The following is a 25,777-nucleotide window of genomic DNA, read 5'->3' on the forward strand; positions in this document are numbered from 1 at the left end:
CCCTTGCTCACTATTCCTTTCCAAGGCTAATTGTGCAATATCCCATCCTGCGTGCGATGGAATGGATGGGAAATAGCCTTCCTAGAGGGAGATGGTCTTCACTAGAAGGCCTTCCTATCATTGCATCCAATGAAGTGATATTTTATTAAACAGATTCTCAAAGAGTGTCATCATAATTGAATTACAGAGTTGGAAGGGAGCTAATAAGTCATCTAGTCCAACTTTCATCTTTTAGAATATTCATATACATCTTTTCAAGAAATGAGTTTTCAAAGTGGTTTATATAGCACAAGAAATGAGATCTACATTATTTCAGTAGTCCTTAAAATGACCCTTTATATATTAGGACAGTATTATTAGGTGAGGCGCTTGTAGGTCACCAATCCTGTCTCTGCATTTCCTCTATTTCCTGCCCGCTCTACTTTTTGAAATGGGAGGGAGTGGGAACGAGGAGGAGGATGGTGGCAGGAGCAGGAGGAAGGAGGCAAGCAGATTGCAGGGGTGGCAGAACTGAGAGGCTAATTGGTGGTGGGCATCCCCTGCCAATTTACTGTTTCAGTTGGCACCATGGGCAGGTCAGACTCTAAAGTGTCTATGGAAGCGACAGCAGCAACTTCTGAACAGAGATGTTGCCTTCCCCAGCATGCCCTGCACATGAATGTTGTCACTGTGTCTTCTCCTGTCCTATATATATATATATATATATATATATATATATATATATATATATGCTTTGAGCAAATGTTCTGCTTCTTTAAGCAATTATTTGCATAGCAAAGCTGGCAAATATAACATCTGAACTGGCTCTAGGTGAATGTAAGCCTCTCAAAATTCTGTTGAATCTTGACTTAAGTGGGATGTGAAACTGGAGCCAAATTCGTTACTCCTTTCCCTAGACAATATTTATTCATTCATTTGAAATCATGTGTGAATTTATTTACTTGTGGTGCAGTTTTGCATGCCAGTGGGATTATGTTCTGTAGTATCTTATGCTGAGTTAGATTGTTGGCCAATCTAACATTTTAGGTTAGTATAGTTTACGCCGATTGGCAATGGAATCAAATGAGGGTCTTTCATCTGGTTCTTTCCCAACCCTGTCTGGAGATGAGTGGCATTAAACCTGGGCCCTTCTGCGTGCAAGACATGCATTCTACCACTGAACTATGCACCCACACCCCAAGACACTTGATTGTCTTGACTTATCTGTGGTAGAATGCCAACTTTTTTCTGGCTGTGCATCTGTGCTTTTAATAAGTTACATGAGAAGTGACAATTCAGCGGGTGAAGCTGTTCTTAATATAGCGGTGCAGAGATGAGAACAAACTTCAGCTGCTGAATTTGACTTACCCTGGAACTGTTAAATCAGAAGAGCCCCCCCCCCCGCCGAAAATGTTGGCAATGCTGATGGCCAAGATTCTTTGCAAATCTTTATAATTTTTTTGGATTTTGCACACACCCCCATCCAAAACTGCAGTCAAATTATTTCTGAAGATTCAGCATCTATCAAACTATTGGCAGTTTTGGCAGCTGGAAAAGTGCTGCCAACACCTGCTTATAGTGTCCCCATGCAACTCCTCCTGCTCAAATATCCTTTGTCGGTTGTAGTTTTTGCTACCCAGGAGAAAATGGCTGGTCAGAATATTGATCTGGGAGCAAAAGTACATCTGGCAGACACTCCCGAGAATACAGGCTGCTATTTTCTGCAGCATAAGCTCAGGCAGAGGTCACTGAAGAGAGGTGGAATTCAAGAAAGTGAACAGAAACTTCGGGAGTTTTAAGACAAAGATTTAAAAAGTGACTTTTAACAGGAGCATTACAATGAATGCATTAGATTTACAATGCAATCTTATGCTTATTTGCTCAGAAGTAAGCTCCATTGAACTCACTGGGACTTATTTCTATGTTAAAAAGGTAAAGATTTCCCCTGCACTGTCATGTCCAACTCTAGGGGCGGTGCTCATCTCCGTCTCCAAGCTGAGGGAGCCAGCGTTGTCCGAAGACATCTTCCATAGTCATGTGGCCAGCATAACTAAATGCTGAAGCACACAGAACACTGTTACCTTCCCACTGAAGTGGTACCTATTTATCTACTTGCATTTAAATCCTTTAGAACCACTAGGTTGGCAAGAGCTGAGGTAAGTAACAGGAGCTCACCCTGTCCCACAGCACTGGGGTCTCAAACTCCTGGACTGCTGACCTTCCAACCAACAGTCCAGTGTCTTTAACCACTCAGCTACCATGCCTCCTATTTCTGTGTACAGAAATACACTCCTAAAATTGTATTGTTAAGCTCATTACTCAGGTGGAATTGTTATGACTCAAGAACATAAGATGAACCCTGATGGTTCAGACTCAGTCCAACCTCCTCCTTTCCACAGTGACCAACCAGATGGTTGGGAAGTCCACAAGCAATAAAGACATGAAGGCCAAATCTCCGTTTTTCCACTTTTGCTCTCCAGCAGTTATTCAGAGACAAATTGCTTCTGAACATGGAAGTTTATTCTGTGTTATGCAAAGCTGTGTGTATTCTACAGAGTGAAATTCTGTGCTTAGGAAATGCAAAATGTGGTGCTAATAAAAACTGAATTCTGTGACCTGCCCAAATTTTCCAAAAAGAGCAGGTTTGTATGATTTGTCTTAGCGGGCATAATTTATATTTATATTTTTACAGAATATGCATCTCAATCCTTTGCATGCATACTTGGACATAAGTCTTACTATGTTCAGTGGGGCTTAGTCCCAGTGAGAAGTGCTTGTGATTATAAACTTGGAGCCCAATTCTATGTAACTCCTTGCAAAGCGATGAAGCTGCGCCAACATGGCACCTTCTGTACTTCATGGAGGAGTTCCTGCCCCATTCTTCCCCTTCCCCCCTATACTGACTTACTGGTGCTGTTGGGTGTCCTTGGTCTGCTGGCAAATGGACCCGGCTGCTTGCTGCTTGTGGCAGTGGCCAGGCTGTGACAAATAGCTTTTCGCCTTTTGTGACAGCCATAAAGGCCTTACACTGCCAGAATGCTTTTTCTGGTGATATAAGGCCCAAACAGGATTGGGCTATTGACCTAATTTTGCTTTGTCACAGGTTGAGGCAGCAAACTACATCATATGCAGAAGTCCTGCTCCAAGTGAAGTCATATCCAGCTACTGGGTGTTGCCTACACGCCTTCAAGCATATCTTTGTAGCTGTGAGGTGGGACATTGTATTTATCTGTTTTTTAAATGAAAGCTGATAGTCTCAGGAAATTGATTCTGCTTTACTTACTATCACATTCTGTGCCTTTCCTGTGCTCCTATAGGATTATGCGCTGCTTCAGTTGGAACCCCCACTCACTGTGCAATCAGGAGGGTGTGTGCAAGTGTCTCCTCCCCAGAATGCTGGCTCCATCACCCCATAGTAACTAGGGGTAGGGTAGGGTAGAAACCACTCCTACTACTTGGTAATACTATAGATCAACCATGAAATTTGTGATGGGAGTTCTGCTAACCGTGCGACTGCAGAGGGTATTTGGTGGTAGGGAGATATGCTGCTCCTGATCATGCATCTTCAACCTCTCCAGACTGAGAGCAAAGTTCAAAGTCCAGCTGAAATGTCTGCGTGACTTCCTCTTTGCCGATGATGCAGCTGTCACTACCCACTCTGCCAAAGATCTCCAGCAGCTTATGGATCGTTTTAGCAAGGCCTGCCAAGATTTTGGACTGACAATCAGCCTGAAGAAAACACAGGTCATGGTTCAGGATGTGGACTCACCTCCCTGCATTACAATCTCTGCACATGAACTGGAGGTTGTCCATGACTTTGTGTACCTTGGCTCAACGATCTCCGACACTCTATCTATCGATACTGAGCTAAACAAGTGCATCAGTAAAGCAGCTACCACATTTTCCAGACTCACAAAGAGAGTCTGGTCCAACAAGAAGCTGACGGAACATACCAAGATCCAGGTCTACAGAGCTTGCGTCCTGAGTACACTTCTGTACTGCAGCGAGTCATGGACTCTTTGCTCACAACAGGAGAGGAAACTGAGCGCTTGCCACATGCGCTGCCTCCGACGCATCCTCGGCATCACCTGGCAGGACAAAGTTCATAACAACACAGTCCTGGAACGTGCTGGAATCCCTAGCATGTATGCACTGCTGAAACAGAGACGCCTGCGTTGGCTCGGTCATGTTGTGAGAATGGATGATGGCCGGATCCCAAAGGATCTCCTCTATGGAGAACTCGTGCAAGGAAAGCGCCCTACAGGTAGACCACAGCTGCGTTACAAGGACATCTGCAAGAGGGATCTGAAGGCCTTAGGAGTGGACCTCAACAGGTGGGAAACCCTGGCCTCTGAGCAGCCCGCTTGGAGGCAGGCTGTGCAGCATGGCCTTTTCCAGTTTGATGAGACACTTGAACAACAGTCTGAGGCTAAGAGGCAAAGAAGGAAGGCCCATAGCCATGGAGACAGATCAGGGACAGACTGCACTTGCTCCCGGTGTGGAAGGGATTGTCACTCCCGAATCGGCCTTTTCAGCCACACTAGACGCTGTTCCAGAACCACCTTTCAGAGCGCGATACCATAGTCTTTCGAGACTGAAGGTTGCGAACAGATCATGCAGTCAGTGGCTTTATCAATTGAACTGGCTTTATGGCAAACATCCCTTGGTCATCACTGCAATTTTGTGTCAATCAATCTGGAGACTTTACTGGGATTCTGTGATTTTAGAATTTTTCCTTCAAAAATAAATGACCACTTGTTCTCTTGGTTGGTTGGCAACCTTCAGTCTCGAAAGACTACGGTATAAGCCTACAGCACCCGGTATTCCCAGGCGGTCTCCCATCCAATTACTAACCAGGCCTGACCCTGCTTAGCTTCTGAGATCAGATGAAATCAGGCATGTACAGGGTAACAGTTGCTACAGTTGTGCTCTTAAGAGGAAAGAATAATTCTTTTTTATGTATTTTTTTATGATCACCACTGTTTTGCCATTCACAGCTGAAGAAATTCTGAAATATCAAGCAAACTCTCAGTGTACTGTCTGTCTGAGATGGAATGGCCCTTACTGAACATCCTATCACTGAGTCAGTGGGTTTCTCAACCAGTGATACTTGTACCACTGGTGGTACTTGAGGTGCTGTCTGGTGGTACTCATGGGACCCCCAGACACCTGCCGCCTGTTAGTAAGACCAGCAGTGCAATGTAACAAACTGGTAGGAGGCCTCTTGCCTGTGTTTATTGCATCGTGTCTGGCCTTGCAATCCAGAAGTAAATGGTGGCCAATTGCCAGTTACTTTTGGTGGTACTTTCAAAAATTAGGCCATGCAAAATTGTATGGAGAGGGACAAACATTGAAAAATGCTGTCATTAAGGTCATCCAAAGTCTATTGCACACCTCTCCAAACTAAGCAGAACTGTTTTTCAACTGCTTCTGATAATGAAGGATTTTAACTAGTGCAAAAAAGCCCAGGAAGCCGATTGAAATTTTCCCCTCCACTGAGTATTAATGCCATTGTAAAGATAATATTAATACACATTTGCAATGCTTTGTGGATCATTATCTGGCAGTCGACCAATAACAGGCATAAAACATTAAACAGCTAAAAAGGGAGTTATGGATTCCTTTGGGTTTATAATTTGTTGTTCATTACAACCAGCCACCGAAGTAGTCCTGCGCTGATTCATAGAGAATAAAATAGATTTGGTTTAATAATATCTTCAGGTCTTTGAATAAATTATGAATGCATCTTGACTGCGAGAAGGAGACAGTGACATTATGAAACAGTAATGAACAGATCTTCAAGAGGAAAACAACCTCGGATGATCATCACCACATTCAAAACCTATTAAGCTCTGATGAAATGAAAAGAGGGGTTTTTTCCCCCTTGTGTAGATGTGCAACAAGTCGCAAGTTGTGGACTTTAATAATATATTTTCTTCACAAGCAATAACACAGCAATTAGGAAGTGCTCACTGAGGTAGAAATAATGGTAACTGCAGTGCAGATTAGCTATGCTGAAGGGAGTTTGCAGACATACAGTAAAACAACATATTCCGGGCTCTTCCTGTTGTATAATTTTTCCTTTTATTTACTTATCATCTCACTTAAAGAGGACTCCTGGCAGTAATGAGGCTACATAAATGCACACCCAATCCTAGGAAGGTGCTGCAAATTATATAAAAGATAAATCTAATGATTACCTATTATAATGACGGTGCAATCTTGTCTTCACTCATGGGGAAATTGTACTGTGGTGAGAAGCTGAAAGCTGGCGAGAGAATGTCGTTGCACAAATGTGTGTTCATTATTTCTGAACCTACTTTGCCTCTGCCTGGCTGTTGATAGAAGACGGGTAATTTGGTTGAACAGCCACCACTTAGACAAGAGATCACAAACCTTTAGGCTTGGACAGCAATGCACATAAGCAACGTGGCAAATAAGGAAATAATGAGCTTGTGGAGCTTTTTCTTCCTTGGAAATTCTTCAATATGGGCTTCTGCTGTGGTGTTGTTTCATTTTTTTAAAAAGCTCCATAATCTCAGCTGCCACATCATGTCTTGAGCAGTGTAATTGCTTCATAAGTAAGCATCCATAAACAGCATCCTAATGCACGTTTCAGAACAAGAAGGTAGTTTTGAGTCCATCAGCACTAACTCAAGCAAATGGGTCTTGGAAAACAAGGGCCCCCACGGAGCTTTCAGGATGAAAACTGGGCTTATCATAAGTTAGTGGTAAGACGTTCATTGTCTTTAGTCAAGGCAAGACTTCAGCTGTTTAAACTGGACCGTATTGCACTGCTGATATACTACCAATGGCCACTTATTTCCATTCATGAACTGATGACCTGGTAGCAAGAAAATGACAGTGAAGATCATCAGGAGGCTTTATACCAGATGCAGAAATTCCTGATTCATCAAGTGTTTTTTTTTTCATTTTTCAAAGAAAACGATTCTGCCCTAAGGTAATGTAACAGTTAAAAACTAGTAACAATGGTACAGTGAAACAAGTGAAAAGACTAGATTCAAAACATGACAGAACCAGAGAGATGAGATTTCATTTCACAGCCAGAAAGCTGACCTGGAAAACAGTCTAAAGATTTGCAAAGAAAAACTCAGGTGGTTTGATATGATTGGGAATGGCATGGATGGTCTTGCAGTGTTCTTCATTCTCTCCTGTTCTGGACATGTTATGATAGTTAAGATCACAACTAGTGACAGTGTAGTTACTTTACTACACCAGTGGTTCCCAAACTGTGGGACAGGACCCACCAGTGGTCATGACCTGATTTTTGGTGGGTTGTGAAAATTTGAGCCCTAAACAGTGACTGAGTACTCTTTCCCTGAAACAGGAATGAGAAGGGAGTGTGGGTTTTTTGGATTGTGTCCTTTTGGATTGTGTCCGCAGTGTCCTCCAGTCCCTCACCTCCCATCACATGCCTCAGTCTTTTTCTGAAGGGGAAAGAGGCAAATTTGCCCCTCTCCCATACCAGCAATGTATGTGCAGGGGAGTGAAGTTATTTAAATTATTAGGTTCATGTAAACACAGAATGAGAAAAATTCAATGACAAAAAGAATCAATATTAAATAATGCCTATACACTTCTCAACCTTTAAACCCCTTAAAGTCTACCACCACCTCTGTTTTTATCACTGCAACACTGTTTTAAATTAGTATTATAACAGGCAATATTGTTAGCCTCCTTATAATATTAGTACTATTACCCTTTTATCTGGGTAAAGAGGCATCCTTTGGTGCGGTGATTCTTTTGCATTTTGCAGGGGAAGAACAATTGCTGATACTCAGCCCAGGATAGCATCTTTTCCAGTGGCTGTTTGCTGGTGTCCCTTTTGCATCTCTTTAAAATAGTGAACTCTCTGGGATAGGAAACCATTTTTCCTTTCCCTTGGTATGTGAAACATTTTCTGAACATTCTGTTGAAGGACAGTATTAATGATAATGATAATGTGTAAAATAAATATATTTATAAATATACGTATATTAAATATTGTTTGGTATATCCATTTGAAATATGTACTGTAAGTACTATGAGAGAGTTTGTTTCTATGGCTCTTTTAGAATGGAAAACTAGATGCTAGGCTAGCAACAAACAGTAAGAGATGGCTATGCCCAATATTTCCTCCTCGTCCACTTTCTAGGAAGTGTTTCTGACAACTCTTGTACTGCAGTATATCATCCCTGAGCAGGGCAACTCTTAGATCCTTAACTAGGCACAGCCATGGAATTGTTATTATAGCTCATGTTCTAGCAGCACAGCCTAATGATAGGATTGGGCTGTAAAGCTCCAATCCTGTACAACAGTGTTTCCTAAAGTGTGGGTTGTGACTCACTGGTGGGTCATGAGCCCATGTGCAGTTGGTTGCTTTGTAATTTGGACCAGCCCGCCCTTGTACCTGCTTGGCTCTAAATTGGAGCCATTCTGGAAGGGGACATGCTGGAATTCCTCTTTGGGAGACCCCAGAGTGCCTCTTCTGGGTTGCGCTGGGTTGGTGACGCATTCTACTGACCTTCTCAGGTCTCAGACTTGCCCACAGATTGCAATTGAAAACCAAAAGTGACTTCTGGGCACTTCTGCAGGCCATTCTGCGGCCAGCGGAGGCTAGTAGAGTGGGTCACCTGCCCAGCACAACCCAGGAAAAGCCGCCAGGGCTTTCCAATGAGGAATTACAGCACCTCAAGGAACACTGTGGTCTACTATGGGCACAAAGTGGGTCACAGTGCCAAAAGGTTGGGAACCACTGGTATGCACACTTATCTGGGAGCAAGTCCCATTGAATTATGTGGTGCTTACCTCTGAATAGACATAGGATTACATTATAAGGTGAGTCAATGGAAGAAGAGAGAGAAAAAGAAATTGCTGTAGTCAGTGAGAGAGCCGGGCAGGAAATGAATTAAATATAGGAAGGGCTGAATTTTTTGTGAAGGTTGCCATGGCATGATTTGGCAACAGACTGAATATGGAGAATAGACTCTGGAGTTAAAGATAAAACCAAGTCTTAGTGCCTAGGTAATTAGAAAATTAAAGGCCAATGAATGGGCCCAAGGAAGAGCAGGGTCTTGAGTTCAACATTGTACTGACTGTCATGTGAAGCTGATATATCTCAGACAAATGCAAATCTGATGAATAGAAGGAAAGCAATTTTTCAAAATCACCCTGCAAAGTACACAGCACATTAAACTTGCAGCATCTGAATAAGCTAGAAATTCTACAACATGAATTTTATTAGTACTAACTTCATTGTAACTTATCCCACTGTAACCATTTCAGACTTAAATGCTCTTAAGTTTAACAAATGTATCATATTTAATGCTCATTAAATTCTGCTTTGCTCAGGAAAGACAGTATGGTTCACAGCTGATGAGAGACTGAATCTTTTTTTCAGTGTTTCTGACTCTGACCCTGGTGCTCATGAAACCATTTTCACTGTAAATTAATTAATATCACTAGTGCTAAAGCTCTCTCCTATCTCTTCTTAGCCTGCTTCCCAATATGCTAAACATATACAGAACAGCTTATTTAAATGTCCTCCCAGCTTTGCTGTTGCTCCAACTTTGCTCCAACTTTTCAAAGTTGGAGGCCTTGTTAGCTATTTAGAAGGGGCCCCATAAAATCCACCCCACTTACTGATGTTCCTAGTATCGCTGGTGGCAATCGGTGTTCCTTGTGCTATTGGGATCCATTTCTTTTTCTTTTTTATTCATAAGTCATCAGAATGCAGGAAGCATTGCCTTTAATCTGATGTGACTTCAGGTACCATGGCATTGCTGGGTGCTATTGGTTAGATGGCAACATCATAGTTACATCAGAGTTAGGGCACATTACTCTACCAACTTCTGGATAGAAATAAAGGCGGGGAGACCTCAAGAGATGACAGCAAAATAAATATTTGTGTGGGTCTTTTGAAAATGTTTACTTTTTCCACCAAGCACCACTTTTGTGGCAAATTCTCTCAAGAATGTTTAAATGGGTCTTAATATATAGATGAATTTGCAGCAACCTTCTACAGAAATAGACCCATAGAAATAACTCTGGAGGCACAGTGGAAAAAGAGAGCATCTAGTCGCTTGAATGAGATGTTGCCTCTTGCATTCCTTCGTCATTATTTCCAGAATGCCCATTTAAAACCAAGAGAGAAATTACTCTTAAAACCTGGCAGGACCACAAATAGTCTGGATTTTGTTTTTTGTCCTAGTTTCAGCATTTGTGAGAAGTCTGTTTTGATTACATGGTGCTTATACAGTAAGAACAAGGTGACAAGAATAGATAAATATACAGACAGAGAATAGATATACAGTATATAGATTATGACAATGACATCTACTGTATAGTTATATCAAAGAAGATGACCCTTCATTTTCACTATATTGTGTTTGTGGATCTTTTGGCCTTATGTCAAATTTGAGATGATCTAGGTATCTAGGCAGGAGGTCTGGTCTAGAGGGTAGAGCCTCCACTTTCCTGAAGATAACATCCACAGGTCGCCAGTTGGAGGCCACTGGCACTGTGCGACCTTGAAGCAGATGACAAGCTGAGCCGAGTTATTCCATCTGCTCTGAGCGTGGGAGGATGGAGGCCAGAATGTGAAACCAGATCAGAATGAAACATCTGAACGTTGTGGTTCTTGAAAGATAGAACCTTCTTTCAATTGTAAAAATCCCTACAGGGATTTAAATAGCCTGCCTATGTAAACCGCCTTGAATAAAGTCTTGAGTAAAGACCAAGAAAGGCGGTATATAAATACCTGCATTATTATTATTATTATTATTATTATTATTATTATTAGTAGTAGTAGTAGTAGTAGTAGTAGTAGTAGTAGTAGTAGTAGTAGTATCTAGTTTTGGACACAATGATGCAGCATCCTCCTTAAAATGACCTTGGGATGTTGTCACCATCTCATGCCAGTGTATGTGACAGGAGTTGCTTGCTTGAGCCACCTAGACTTCTTTGCTCTGTAGGCAGGACCCCTGGGAGGAATTTTATCAGGGGGTACAAAGTTTCTTTTGGGTCCCTTTTCAAAGGGGGAGGGGTGAAACAGAGCAGGGGAAGGTGGTGATGGGTGAGCAGAATAGGGGCAGGGAGGGGCAAAGCAGGGTGAGGGGAGGGTAGAGACAACTGGAAAAGTCTTTGGAGCCCAGGTCTACCCAAACCATGTGGCATCAGTAGTGTCCCCAGTTGTGGTAGTGTCCCCAGCATCCCATATGGACAACATGTCTGAGTAGATAGGAAAATGTCAGATCCCAGGAAATTTCTGGGCCCCCTCCTTTGGCTCCTGGGCCCCCCTTTTGACCCTAGACCCAGATACAAATTACCCCCTTTACCACCCTCTCCTAAGCTCTATCTGCAGGCATGTCTCTATGACACATTATGGTCTGGGTTGCATAGTGAAGAGCTGTAGATCAGTGGTTATCGCACGTTTAGCATAGGACCCACTTCTTCGAATCTGTCAGGACCCACCGAAAGTGATGTCGTGACCGGAAGTGACATCATCAAGCAGGAAAATTTTTAGCAATCCTAGGCTGCAATCCTGCCCACACTTATCCAGGAGTAAGTTCCATTGACTATCATTGTTAAAAGTACAGGTCTGTAACATTTCCCCAAATGCAGTCACATACCTAGTTGTTGGCATCGTTCAGTCTCGAAAGACTATGGTGTCATGCTCTGAATGGTGGCTCTGGAACAGAGTGTCCTCTCCAGAGTGCGAAGCCTGGGTAAAGTAGGTATGGAGGATAGGCTGTTACCCATGCAGCAAATCCCCCCTCTCCACGTCGCTGAAATGGTCCAATGGAAAGGCAGAGGCCAATACGGTTGGTTCCAGCGGCGTTGCAGGAGTTGCCAGAACGTGACTGTGTTCAGCCATGAACTGCCTCAGGGACTCCGGCTCCGGATTTTGCCTCGAGGTTGACTCCTGAAGCCTTTTCCATAACTGGATGTAGCCACAAGGCAGTGGAAGTTTGGGATCAGAGTTTTCCTTCTCTCAGATGAGCTGCCTTCCCAGGCTGACGAGTCCCATCTACCTGGTGGCTGTTTAGTTGCCTCTTACGACAAGTACAGCCAAACTGAGGGCCTATTCTTATCCCCAGCCCCCAGGGGTGAGTCACATACCATGATAGCATCAAGTCTAATATGTTAAAAATAAAATATTGAAATAAATAGGGACCCATCTAAAATTGGTCAGTCCCAACCCACAGTTTGAGAAACACTGCTGTAGATTATTCTACTAGTGGCAAAGGGCCAGACTTCGTGAACTCTTAGGCTGCAATCCTGAGTGCACTTGCATGCACTTACTTCTAAGTCCCACCAAATTCAATGGGATTTACTCTCTTGCAAGTGAGCATGCATAGTTTTGTGCTGTTAAATGTTTCCAGTTTTGTATATCTATGTACCAGTCTACTATCCAATTTAAGGTTAGATACCCTCATCCCAAATGTCAGTCAAACAGTTGGGATAAATAACATTTTGTACTGTTGGCCCTTGATATGTACGGGGATCAGTTCTCAACCCCCCCCCCCATGGATATCAAAATCTGTGGATAATTAAATCCACAGGGGGCCATCAGAGGACCTCTGGACGCATCTGGAAGTGCCTTGCAGTAGTGTTCTGAGGTGAGGTTTAACAAAAACTGGAAGTGCCTCTTAGAAGCCTCCAGGAGGTCTCAGAACACCTCCTGGAGGCATTAGAAAGGCACTTCTGGTTTTCAGTGAAAACCAGAAGTGGCTTTCTGATGCTTCAGGGACGCCTTCTTAGGCCTAGGGAGGCTGTGCTCACTGTCCCTGAACCACGGAGCACCTTCTGGACATGACCTGAAGACACTTCCGGTTGCATCTAGAACAGCCATATTCAACCACTGTGCCGTGGCAAACTGGTCTGCAGGTGTGCTGTGGGAGTTTGGGGGAGAGTCATTTATTGGTAGGGCCATTGGGGCCTGCGAGCCCCCCACCAACAGCATGGCGTGCCTTGACAATTGTCAAAAAACTGATGGTGTGCCTTGACATTTTTAGTACCTTGTCAGTGTGCCGTGAGGTGAAAAATGTTAAAAATCACTGGTCTAGGGGTCCGGCGAGGCCTTCCAGCACGGATCCGTCACCTGCACTGAGTCAGATTCACAGGTGACAAACCCATGGATAAGGAGGGCCTAGTATACTGCACTTTCACACTGAATCAAAAGATTATAATCCTGACACTATCCCTGTACTGGAAGAGCAAAAGAGCAGATGACCTTGTTACAAGTCATATCAATTCATAATTTTTTCTTTTCCTGTGTTTCAGACAGATCAGTGCAGACTTTATTCATCCCTCCTGGATTAAATTGTATGCTCATTTAATTTTTTTCCCCCAAAGAAATTATATCATTGTATTATTATTATTTTTTTTTTCAAAATTAAGTGTTCAGGCACCAGTAGATGTATCAACTGCATTACTCTAAACAATGTTTCTAAGGGGGGAAAAGTAGCAATTATTAAAATCCTTTTCCAACATATAAATCACTCGGGGTAGTTATTACACTGAAAGTGTTCCATTATACTTTTTTATATTAATTCTTAATTGCTTTGATTTTTTTTTTCTCCGTCTGAAGATATAATTGGAAACAATATTTTTTCCTCTTGTTCTAATTAAAATATTTTAATAAATGTTTATTTAGATACTATGTCATGGAAGGTTGAAGCCCTGGCTGCCTAATGTAATGTAAAATCAATTAGGGACAGAAAAAATATCTATTTTTAATTTGCCAGTGCTGGGTATATGGTTGATACCGTTTGGAGGAGGGAAGGAGCGGGGATCTGCATAAATCTTTCTCTAAAAATACTAATGATTTTTATTAATTTTGAACATGCTGCATCATTTGCCTATTCATATATTCAAAGGTAATCTATTTTTCCTTCAAGGCTGCTTGCAAGTTGCCACGCTGCAGTATCCCTTTGCTACTCCGTCTTCTGCGGAGGGTGGGAATGACATTCCTAACGTGCGTCACGCACTCCACGTTCGCTCGCCTCGTGCAATGACCAGCATGCAAACAGCGCGGTGCTGCTTGGGCTGCGCGCGCGCATGGAAGCCGTGGAACTAATCGCGTATGAAAACAATGCGAAGATTTGAACGTTGCGTGGCAATTAATAACGTTTCTGCCAGCGTAAATACCGGAGGTTTCCCCCCCTTCCCCTCTTCCCCCTCATAAATCATTTCCAGCCTGTCAAAATGGATCTGTGCTGGCAAAGAAACAAGGGCAATGTTTTAATGTTCCCCATCTGGCAAGATATTTTTTTTTTCTGTTGGTTTTTCTCTCCTCCCTTCCCCACTTATTGAATTTATATGAGTGCTTACAGATTGTATACCTAATAAAAAGGCTGTGTGGATGTGGCGAAGGGAACAATGCTGAAGTGTTAACCGAGACCAGCTTCTGAATGATTTTCAGCAGTGTCTGCTGTGTCGGACTGACTCTGTCCAATTTGCACATGTGTGTTCAAGAGGGGGAAACATGAAGGAGCTAATAGCAAGGCAGTGTATCGACCCAGTGCCAAAACACATTAGCGCTGTGGTCCAAATGGTTTATGATTGAATGTGTGGCATGCTCCCAGTGGCATGGTGCTTTTAATCTTCCTCCACTATGCATGATAGATGCCAGTTCTTGGGTTCTGTTTCTTTGTCATACCCTGCTGTGACCAAGGACTGGAGCCCAGGGCAGGATGTATGGATGAAGGGGCAGAACTGTGGTGGCATCTGCTCTGTTTTCAGTGACTCATTGAGTTTTATGGGGTTACATGATGGGAGACCGTTGGTGGGCAAATAGTACCCCTTCCACCCCATCCTGTCACCCTCATCCACAATCTCTCTGTTGGGCAGCAGCTGGACATTATACAGATTCTCTTAGGACATCTTTGATATTCTGCCTCAATCAGGGCCCCTTTTGCAGATGTACTTATGACAAGATATGATGCCAGGGTTTATTTACAGAGTACTGTAAATACACACCTGCAACTGGATAAAGGCTTCTGTTCCATTGCTAGGTCTGCTAGCAGCTGCATCCTGCTTTCCACAGGTGCATCTTTTAGGCTGGATACTGCACTGTGAAGGGAATTCACTGATGTTTCAGGTAAGTCTGGTTGGGTTGAGATGTTTGCTCCACAGTCAGACTGAGTGAGTATGAAGGATTTCCACCATGGGGTCCCTTATACTCACCACCCGTTCCCTTCTCTCTTCTTCCCTTCCTCCTTTACAGACACTCTTGATCTCTTTCTTATTCTTTTAGCTCAGGGGTGTCAAACATGAAGCCCAGGGGCCGGATGTAGCCTGCAGAAGCTTTGTATTCGGCTCTCAGGCTCTCATCGGCTGAGCAGTGCTTAGATGTTACTCCTGTAAGGGCACCGCACATGAAAATTGGCTCTCCCATATCTTGAATCCCATATCTTGAATCATATCACTTTCTGCCTAATGACATCACTTCCAATCCTCAGTAGGCATCATGAGTGCTGTACAGCCATTGGTAGGGAATGAGTTTGACACCCCTGTTTTAGCTGGTTCAGGCTATCCACTTATCTCTGCCCCTGTCAAGGAATCCCTTGAAATCCCTGGTCTTCTGGCTTTTGCTGTCTCTCTTCTCTCCTGTCTTGCTTTTCTCCGCTTCTGGGAACTTCTCCCTTTCTTTCCTTGGATTTGGAGTGCTTATGACCCACTAACCTGGTCACACACCCTTCTCGTAGCCCTGCCTGTTGGACTTTCCCTGGCTCATTCCCTTCTTCTGCTTCTTCCCAACTGTTTACTGGTCCTCCCTGGGTGCCTTCCATACCTCTTCCTCCCATCTCTCTCTTGCTCCCAACTTCACCTGACGTTTATCCCTCTTCCACGGCAACTTATCCTCCATTGCCCCTGCAGCACTTCTGGGTTCATTGGCACCTTCAGCCACATCTCATGAGGCTTCATGTTTCTTTCCTCAATTGGATATATACTCCCAGTAAGTGTGGGGTCAGCAATTCCGATGGGAATCGCTTGTCAATTGTCACACACCTACACTTCTGTTAAGGATCTTTGTATGTGTGGGTCTTCATTTCACTCATCCATCCCATAATAAAGGAAGCCAAATAGTGGCTCACTATCATGAACACAGCCTCAGGATGTAGTCAGAGTTTGAGTTCAGAAGATGAGGATTTAACCTGGTCAGGAAGGCCGGCATATGTCACAAGAGTGATGTCAGAGATTGAACAAATTGGGCCACACTCATCAGGGGACTCTGCTGGCCATACTGCCCCCCCCAACTGTCAAAAATCACAGTACTGATGACACCCCACACACCATGGGAGGGGCAGGTGGTGATGCCATGAGAGGCCCATTACAGAGTTTTTTCTCAGGGTTCCTGACAACCTGGCACTGGCATTGAGGCTGCAGAAGCAGCAGTGGGAAAAGTGTTGTGCCTAGTCCCCAACACAGAGCCTGAGGCTGTTAGTGGGGGAGCCCCTCCAACCAGGACTTCCAACAGCAACCCCATCTCAGCATAATGCACATAGGGAGCTGGCCCATTCTGTGCTTCGGATCCTAGTACTCAACAGGGTTAGTGATGAACAAAACTACATGTAGGAGAAGGTGGCCCTTCAGGTATCTGGGCTTTGCACCATATAAGGCTTTAAAGGTACAGTGGGCCTTTATTATGCATGGGCTTGGCATACATGGATTTGAATATCTGTGGATGTTGAGCCCAAAGCTGGAGGGCCTCAGAGGATCTCTTGGATGCAACTGGAAGGTACGTTCGGTTTGCCAGAAAAAACTGCAAGTGCCTTCCATTTGCATCTGGGAGGTTTCTGGAGGCCTGGAGGCCACACATGACCTTGAGAAGGCTGGGTGCCCCCCCCCCCCGTTAAGTAATTGTGGCACTGCATGCACTCCCCAGTGAATTTTACTATCTGTGGAATTCGGTATCTGCAGGGAGGGGGGTCCTGGAACGGATCCTCCTTGGATATGGAGGCCCCAATGGCCAGCAACGGGATCTGGAAGCAAAGTGGTGATCAGTGCAGCTGGTAAAGCACAAGAGTAATGTGGTCAAACTAACAGGCTCCCAAAGGGACTTGGACTGCTGCATTCTGGACCAACTGAAGCTTCTGAGTCATTTTCAAGGGCAGTTCCATGGTAAAAATCTAAGCATGAGGTGACTGTGATGTGACTGTCCACTCCAAACTCACCAAGTCCCTGCATGCTTCTCATCTTTTCCAGGCTCAGGTGTTTCCCTGAGCCTTAAGCGCACTGATTCATGGTCAGGAGGACACTCACAGAGGCAGAGCCAATTACCTACAGCACACTATGAGCCATACAATAAGCTGCTCATACAAGTTTGAATTCACATCTGAGGTACTGCAGAACAGAGATTCTTGCTACTAGAATGCACAAAACTCTAAAAGTGGCTGACAGAGATGCACAAAGACCTGCTAAAGGTAATCAATTAATCCTTACATTTTATAGGTGATGAACACTGAAGCTAAAAGATAAATGGTTAGCACAAGGCCAGCCATGGCAGATAGTTGTTGTTAAACTATTGGGAGTCAGAAACTCTTGTCAATCTTCTTCAGATGCCCAGAGATCATTAGCAGATCATCAGGACCAGTAGGTCCTGATCTGTTTTCTGCCCGCCCAGGCATATGGAGTCTGTAAAAACCTGCAGCAGTGGCATGTGATGTAAACACCTTAGGTGTTTGCTGTACAGAATGCTTGTTTCCAGTAGCAAAGATAATGTGTGAGGCTGCCCTAACATACCAACATTATAAGACTGTTGTAAGTGTTATTGAGATAATAGACGTGAAGTGCTCTGAACGGCTATATAAATGTGAGGTGTCTCTGTGGCAAGTCAGTTTCAAATGAGATTTTAAAAAATCTTTTTGGTAGGTAAATGGAACATCTGTTCTAAGAAAATATTAGATCTGGGTCATTTGTTTTAATTTGGATGCCTCTAATATGAATAGCTCTCGTACGAATGAGATTATCGTAATTCCTGCTGTATTCAAATTCTTTCAGCAAAGTTCAGACAAAGGCAAATTTGACAACAGAGTCCCAAACTTGATAAAGTAAGGATTGGGAGAAAATGAGAATTGCCATAACAAACTTTTAACAAAACTCCACTAGAGGTTGCTATATATAAGAAGGATTTTTTGTGTTTGTCGTTACATGTCCTGAACTTTAGTTGCACATCTTGAACTTTATTCAAACTACTCAGAGTTTTAATTTAGTCAAATTCAGCAAAATGTCACGCCAGTGCTGTTTATCCTGTGGATTATGTTTATTGCTCACTGCAGAATTTGCTAACATTTTGATTTCTAATTATTTTTTTGTTTATCTCTGTGGCAAGATGCTTTGCCTGTTATCCTCTGTCCAACGACCAGTTGGAAATTCAGCTTCTCTTTTCATAAGTGTTTGGAGGAAAGGGAATTCTGCGTGCCTGTCTTATGAGGGTTGGTGCGGCATAGCCGATAAGACTGTGAGCTGGGAGACATGAGCCAGGATGTTGCTGGCTCGGACCTTGCGTCAGTCAAGAACTTGCTAGATAACCTCAGCCTGCCATCTGTCACAGGGGATGATCAGGGAAATGACTGGAGCAGTGGTAGAAGAAGACTCGTGAAAAGGCCTCCTGAATATGGGGGAAAAGCTCATTTTTAGAACCCTCTCCATGGTGTTGATGTAGCAAAGTTGGGCTTCTCTGCCACCATTGTTTCTGATCACGTTGACCAGTTGAGCTTTTTGAGTGGTGAGTGGCCTGTTTTCATTTGGCCTCCAGGGCCTGAAGTGTATGTAACCCTTGGTGACCTGTGATGACCAATTCAAAGGAACTTTATGAATGAAGTGGTTTGCGTTTGTTCTGATGTGGACTTCTCATTCAGAGTAGATCTTGAGGGTATGCACATGGCAACTTCTCATTCTGTTACTAGGGATTCATTCTGGTTTTTGCAATCTGTGGATGTGGACAGATCCTTGGAAATGTGCAACCAACCAGATGCTGCCTGATCAAGGCAGCCAGGAGTGGCTTTGCCATCTGGGTAATGAGGATTCTTGTTTCCTCTGGCTGAGGGTGCAGTACTAGCTACCTTAAAATGGCTGTGGTCAGAACCGCCATTAAACAATTGTTCTGCCTTTGTCAGATTTTCTATTCATGGGCAATATGTTTGAGCAAGTAATGATGACCCAAGTCCAAGGTTCTTAGATATAATTGATCACCTTGATTCTTGTCAGTTGAGCTTCTGGTCAGATTTTGGAACTGTAACTGCTTTGATCACCATGTGGATGATCTATGCTGGAGGATGGACAGAGAGAGTGCACCTTTGTTGGTTTCTGCTAGACTGCTTAGCAGATTTTAATAGCATAGAGCAGTGGTTCCCAAACTTTTTCTTTGTTTCTTTTTTCTTTATTATAATAAAAGAGGAAAAAAAGAAAAAAACACACAATAAAATGAAAAGAAAAACAACAACATTAGAAAATACATAAAGGGTACAGATAAGAAAACTTCTAATAGTGTAGCATGGGTGAAGATGAGTATACAAATTACTTACAGCTTTGTTTCTTAATAATCTAAATTTCCACCCATATATAGGTTATATCTCCAACAGCCCATTTCAAATTGTTATTCCGGAATAATAATCTCTATCTTTTATAATCTAATCTTCAAATCCACAACACTTTAACTCATTATTCTCTCTGTCATGCAGAAAGTCAATAATTGGTTTCCAGTTCTTCATAACATTTTCTGTTGATTTCTCTCTAAGCAAAATTGTCAGCTTGTCCATTTCTGCAAAGTTGATATCTTTTCACCTGCTGCAGACCTTCTGATCACCTTAGAGCAGTGGTTCCCAAACTTTTTCAAGTGGTAGCTCCATTGACCTACTGGGCCATTGGCCACGGCTCTCCATTAAGACTACAATCCTATATATTGTATAGAGCAGCAAGTTTTTGCAAGAATTCTATGGTTCCCCTGGCTGATTTCCATGGCTCCCTGGGAAGCCACAGCTCACAGTCTGGGAACTCACTGCCATAGAGCTTGGAGACTTTCTGGATTGATGATTTTTGATTTTTTTTTTTTTTTGCCCCACATGATGTAATGATGTAATGGTAGAAATTCTTGGAGGCCCTACTAGAATCTTCAGGACTGCACACTGTCATCTTGAGACTGATGCTGGCTCATGGATATGCCAGATTAATCCTGGAAGGTTTGACAACCCTGCTAGTGTACTAATAGCACCCTTATCTAGAGAAAGCCAGTCTGGTCACTGTAACCCAGACTTGATTTGACTGAATTAGTTGCACCCAGAAGTGACTATTCTGGGGAGTGTTTAAACTAGACTAGCTACAGTTTTCAAATACTCTCCAGAGTACAGTGGGCCCTTGGTATCTGTGGAGGATCAGTTCCAGGACCGAATTTCATAGATAGTTAAATCTGTGGGGGGTCAAGCCAGCACACCAGAAGAGTCTTTTAGAAGAATCCGGATAGCATTTCTGAGTCGTGAGAAGGCAGCACACGACTTCCTCACACCTCAGAAGACCTCCTGGACACCAATGGAAAGCATTTCTGGTTGTCTGGCAAACAGTATGTGCCTTTTAGAAGCATCTGGGAGGCCCTCCAGCTGTGAAGTTGGCATCTGCAGATATTCAGATCTGTGGATGCTGAGCCTGTGGATAAAGAGAATTTCCTTTGGAGGAGGAGAAGTTCAGAAAGCTGATGGGTTTCTGAATTATACTCCCCCCCCCAGAAGAAGCATATCTACAAACAAAATGTCCATCGTTTTTCATTTTATATGTGCATTGAATGGGTTGTTCTTGTTATCAGGCCAATTTTAAGACACATTCCAAAATTCTTGTGCTCTCATCAAGAACAATGAACAGTGAATGGTGGCAGAATCTTCTCTTAGAACTCTTTCTGCAGACTGTTCAGGGCTTGGTGTGTTACTGTCCTAGGATTTCTTCTCCCTTTTCTCAGCTTAAATACATGTCTGACCAGAGCTGATAACTGCACTGTTTGTTAATGTAGTACATTTAAACATCAGCAGATGGGGCCCTTGTTTCCCTTGAAGAATGTTAGGTAGGCCTGTGCATTTTTTCTCTCTTTAGCAAGAATAGTGTGTGTGTGTCCAAGCCTGATCAAAGCACCCCAGAAGTACGGAAGGGAACTGTCCTTCAATCTAAGTGCACATTAGATTAAGTAATGTCAGAAGTAAGGTCAGTACTTCTGTCTAGTTCTCAGATGTAGTACAAAAAAGCCATTCACTGAGTTTCAACCTGGCAACTCTGATATTTGAAAAGAAAATCAATATACAGATCCTAAACTTCTCTTTGGAAATATTAGATTTTATGCTCCTCTTTAGAAATGCCTGGGTCACCGTCAGGATCAGGAAAAAGTTAGGGAAAGCGGTCTGTGTGGCATGCAGTACTAGGTGATTACATGCAATGGGACAATGTGAGAGCAAGCCACCTTCATTGTGACACTGCATGGCGATCTGCCTTCTGTGAAGAAGGAGCAGATGGTGGTGTGAGTGGAATCTACTTGTAGGGCAATTATTTGCAGAGGGTTGACCAAAGGAGTGAAAATGAGGACAGAAAGAGGTTAGCAATATGTATATAAATATAGTATGATTCCAGAAAAAATGGATAATTTTGGAACTGCAGGGCTTATGAAGGAATGTCAGCAGATTTAAAAACTGAAATTGAAGAACTATTGTCAGCATGTTCCAAACAGCAGTTCCAACAGAAAAGAGCTGCAAGGAAGAAGAGGCTGAGTTCATGTAAAGAGTGGGAGATTCTATTTATTTCTTGCATTTAGCATTGATACTTTCTGTCATGCAAAACAAGAATCCAATAAAAATGCAAGAGGAACAATAAATCTATCATTAAAATTATTCTAAAAGCTTGCCAATAATCCTAATCAGGAAATGAAACTAAATTAATACTCAGTTCTCAAATAGTTCAAATTCAGCTTCTATAAGGCCCAATGGGGGAAAAGGGGCTTAGTTCCTGTCAGCATTTAGCAGTGGGACAAGGAGGACCTTTCTTGACATTCCAGATTTTGGGTGCCACAACAGAAAAGGCCTTGTCATTCATACCCACTCACAGTAACTCTTGGAGGTTTGAAACAGGCTCAAGTTGGGCAGGGTCTCCAAATAGTTGGGTAGGCTTATATGCAAGGACATGATTCTTGGGATTCTAGAATGATCAGTGGCAGTGGAAACATGGTGTAGGTAGAGAGGCAGTCAGGCAAAACCCTGGAGTGTTCTGTAAGATTAGAAGTTTAAGATAGATATAAATGAAACAGAAAGTCAAGGGAGAGAACTGGTGAATGATTGAAAGATGAAAACAGCTGGTAAGATGGGTGGTAGAGTTATGGACAGAAATAAGAGTGTCAAGGTAGGCATGAGCAGAGAAGGAAGAAATGATCTGAATGAAGGCACATCACAATTTTCTGTTACTGATTCTGCACAGGCCTGGATCAGTAGATTGCTCAGATGGGAAACCATTTGAGAACTCAGCTTGTTGAAGGAATTGTGAGTACAAGTCAACTAAATAATGCTTGGTTTCTTTTTGTGCCAAGCAAAGACCTTTTCTGTCATCCAGGCCTTCCAGCATGCTTCCTAGTTGGTTTCATTTTGACATGTTTTATTTGTTGTTGCTGCTTTGTTGTGAGCTACCCTAGGAGTTCTAAAATGGAAGGGTGGCACATAAGTAAATGCACAAGTAATAAATGTATTTTCAAAAATGAGAACAAGGAAAGTTAGTGACAACACATACATAATGGTTAAGGTAGGAGAAAAGGTGAATGTCTGAAAGTTTGGAGTGACATCCCTGGAACTGGCTACCACTTTGTATTGAACATGTTACTTGAATACGTCCTGTAGGGAGGATCTTGACACAGTGCTTCATAAACCATAAATATTGTTATGAACCAGCTAGAACAAAATGGATCTTTCCATTCCCTTCTAATATGTCATGCCAACAATACTCCCTCCTGGATAGGTGAAATATGGTATGTGTTTCACTTACAGTCCATGCTTATCCAACTTTCCAGTGCTGATGCAACCCTGTCAATCATAGAGTTGGGAGAAACCTTAAAGGTCACCTAGTCCAACCCCCTGCCTGTAGCAGGAAATCCTCCTAGAGCATCTCTAGCAGGTGTTTGTCGATCTTCTGCTTGAAGATCTCCAGTGAAGGAGGATCCACCACCCCTCTCAGCAATCTGTTCCGCTGCCGAACTGCTCTTACCAGCAGGAATTTTTTCCTGATGTCCAATCGGAATCTCTTCTCTTGCATTTTGTACCCATTAGATCTAATTCTACTTTCAGAGGCAGTTGAGAACAAATTTGTTCCTTCTTCCATCTGACAACCCTTCAGGAATTTGAAGAGCACTGTCATATCCTCTTGCAGCCTTCACTTCTCCAGGCTGAACATACCAAGTTCCCTCGGTCTTTCTTTGTAGGGTTTTTTCTCTAGACCAGGGGTGCCCAAACCCCAGCCCTGGGGCCACTTGCAGCCCTCGAGGCCTCTCAATGCCTCAATGCTCCTCAGGGAGCCCCCAGTCTCCAATGAGCCTCTGGCCCTCCAGAGATTTGTTGGAGCCCACACTGGCCTGATGCAACTGCTCTCAGTGTGAGGGCGACTGTTTGACCTCCTGCATGAGCTGTGGGATGAGGGCTCCCTCCACTGCTTGCTGTTTCACGTCTGTGATGCAGTAGCAGCAGCAAAGGAAAGGCCAGCCTTGCTTTGTGCAAGGCCTTTTATAGGTCTTGAGCTATTGCAAGACATTCATTCATTCACATAAGTTCATCTTTAATATATTCATTAATGTAAACTTATGTAAATTTATTCAAATTTTAAATGTAAATTAATTCTTTTTTTCCCCAGCCCCCAATACAATGTCAGAGAGCTGATGTGGCCCTCCTGCCAAAAACTTTGGACACCCCTGGTCTAGACTTCTGATCTTCCTCATTGCTCTCCTCTGAACCGTCTCCAGTTTGGCTGCATCTAACTTAATGCTTCTGGGAAACCCATGAACAGGACATGTGAGCAATAGTTCTCCTCTTTCTTTTGACTCACAGTGGCACTGTTTCTGAACCTGCAAGTTCCATTTAACCGTTATGACTAATAGGTTTTGATAGACCTGTCTTCCCTGACTCTGTCAAATCATCTTTTAAAGCCACCTAAGCCACTGGCCATTGTGGCAGCAAATTCCACCACTCAGTTATGAGTTGGAGGGAGAAACCCTTTTTTTGTCTGTTCTAAGACTACTGCCGATCAGTTTCATTGGGTAATCTCATGTATTCATCCTCTGAAAGAGGAAACAAACATGTCAGTCTAGGCCCACTCTCCTCATGCAATTCATCCTTTTCTAGGCTATCATGTTCCCCCTCCTTATTTCTCTTCCTTCCCTTCCTTTCCACAGCTAAACTAGCTCAGATTTCACTTACGTGCTTGGGCAAAAGTTAATAATAATAATAATAATAATAATAATAATAATAATAATAATAATAATAATAATAATAATACAGTGGTACCTCGCATAATGAATGCCCAGCGCAGCGAAAAACTCGCAGAATGAAAGCGTTTTGCGAAGTTTGGTAACTCGCACTACGAATTTTTATGACCAGTGCTTCGCAAGACGAATTTTTGTTTTGTTTTGTTTTGGTTTGACTTAAGGGGGGGATCTTCATGCCAGTTTATGATCCCGTTCACCCTAGTAAGGGGCGGATCTTCATGTCAGTTTATGATCCCGTTCACCCTAGTAAGGGGCGGATCTTCATGTCAGTTTATGATCCCGTTCACCCTAGTAAGGGGCGGACCTTCATGCCAGTTTATGATCCCGTTCACCCTCGTAAGGGGCGGATCTTCATGCCAGTTTATGATTCCGTTCACCTTAGTAAGGGGCGGATCTTCATGCCAGTTTATGATCCCGTTCACCCTAGTAAGGGGCGGATCTTCATGCCAGTTTATGATCCCGTTCACCCTAGTAAGGGGCGGATCTTCATGCCAGTTTATGATCCCGTTCACCCTAGTAAGGGGCGGATCTTCATGTCAGTTTATGATCCCGTTCACCCTAGTAATGGGCGGACCTTCATGCCAGTTTATGATCCCGTTCACCCTAGTAAGGGGCGGATCTTCATGCCAGTTTATGATCTCGTTCACCCTAGTAAGGGGAGGATCTTTATGTAAGTAAGTCCCATTTTGCTTGCTCCCAGGAAAGTGTGCACAGGATTACAGCCTTCAAACTCCCCACTCAGCATCCCCCCCATCACTCATTCACCCTCTCACTGCCCCATTTCCTTCACGTTTCCCCCATGATCACGGCAAAAGCAAGCAATTGAGTGCAGCTGCTCTGTCCTCCCCAGCTTAGAGCACAATCCTGTGCGTGTCTCCTCAGAAATAAGTCCCATTGTGCTTGCTCCCAGGAAAGTGTGCACAGGATTACAGCCTTCAAGCTCCCCACTCAGCATCCCCCCCCGTTTTTGAAATTCTCTGTACAGTATGTATGCCTTTAAAGAGCACTTAATAAACACTTTGTAAACCAAATTTGACTTTGTTCTGACTTTTCTTGCCCATAGGAACGCATTAATTAAATTTCAATGCATTCCTATGGGAAAATGCGCTTCGCAAAACAAAAAACTCGCATAACAAAAGGACTCGCGGAACGGATTAATTTCGTTATGCGAGGCACCACTGTAATAACAACAACAACAACAACAACAACAACAACAACAACAACAGGTATTTATATACTGCCTTTCTTGGTCAAGACTTTATTCAAGGCGGTTTACATAGGCAGGCTTTTTTAAAATCCCTT

At 43.2% G+C, this 25,777-nt stretch overlaps 1 pseudogene; it reads right to left on the reverse strand.

Annotated features, from left to right (window-relative positions):
* Positions 1 to 4,784: 4,784 nt before the first annotated feature.
* On the reverse strand, positions 4,785 to 4,904 carry LOC136650733 (5S ribosomal RNA; annotated as a pseudogene).
* Between the last annotated feature and the right edge of the window lie 20,873 nt (positions 4,905 to 25,777).

This window comes from Tiliqua scincoides, chromosome 4 (assembly GCF_035046505.1).
Source record: "Tiliqua scincoides isolate rTilSci1 chromosome 4, rTilSci1.hap2, whole genome shotgun sequence".
In the NCBI taxonomy this organism is placed as follows: Eukaryota; Metazoa; Chordata; class Lepidosauria; order Squamata; family Scincidae; genus Tiliqua; species Tiliqua scincoides.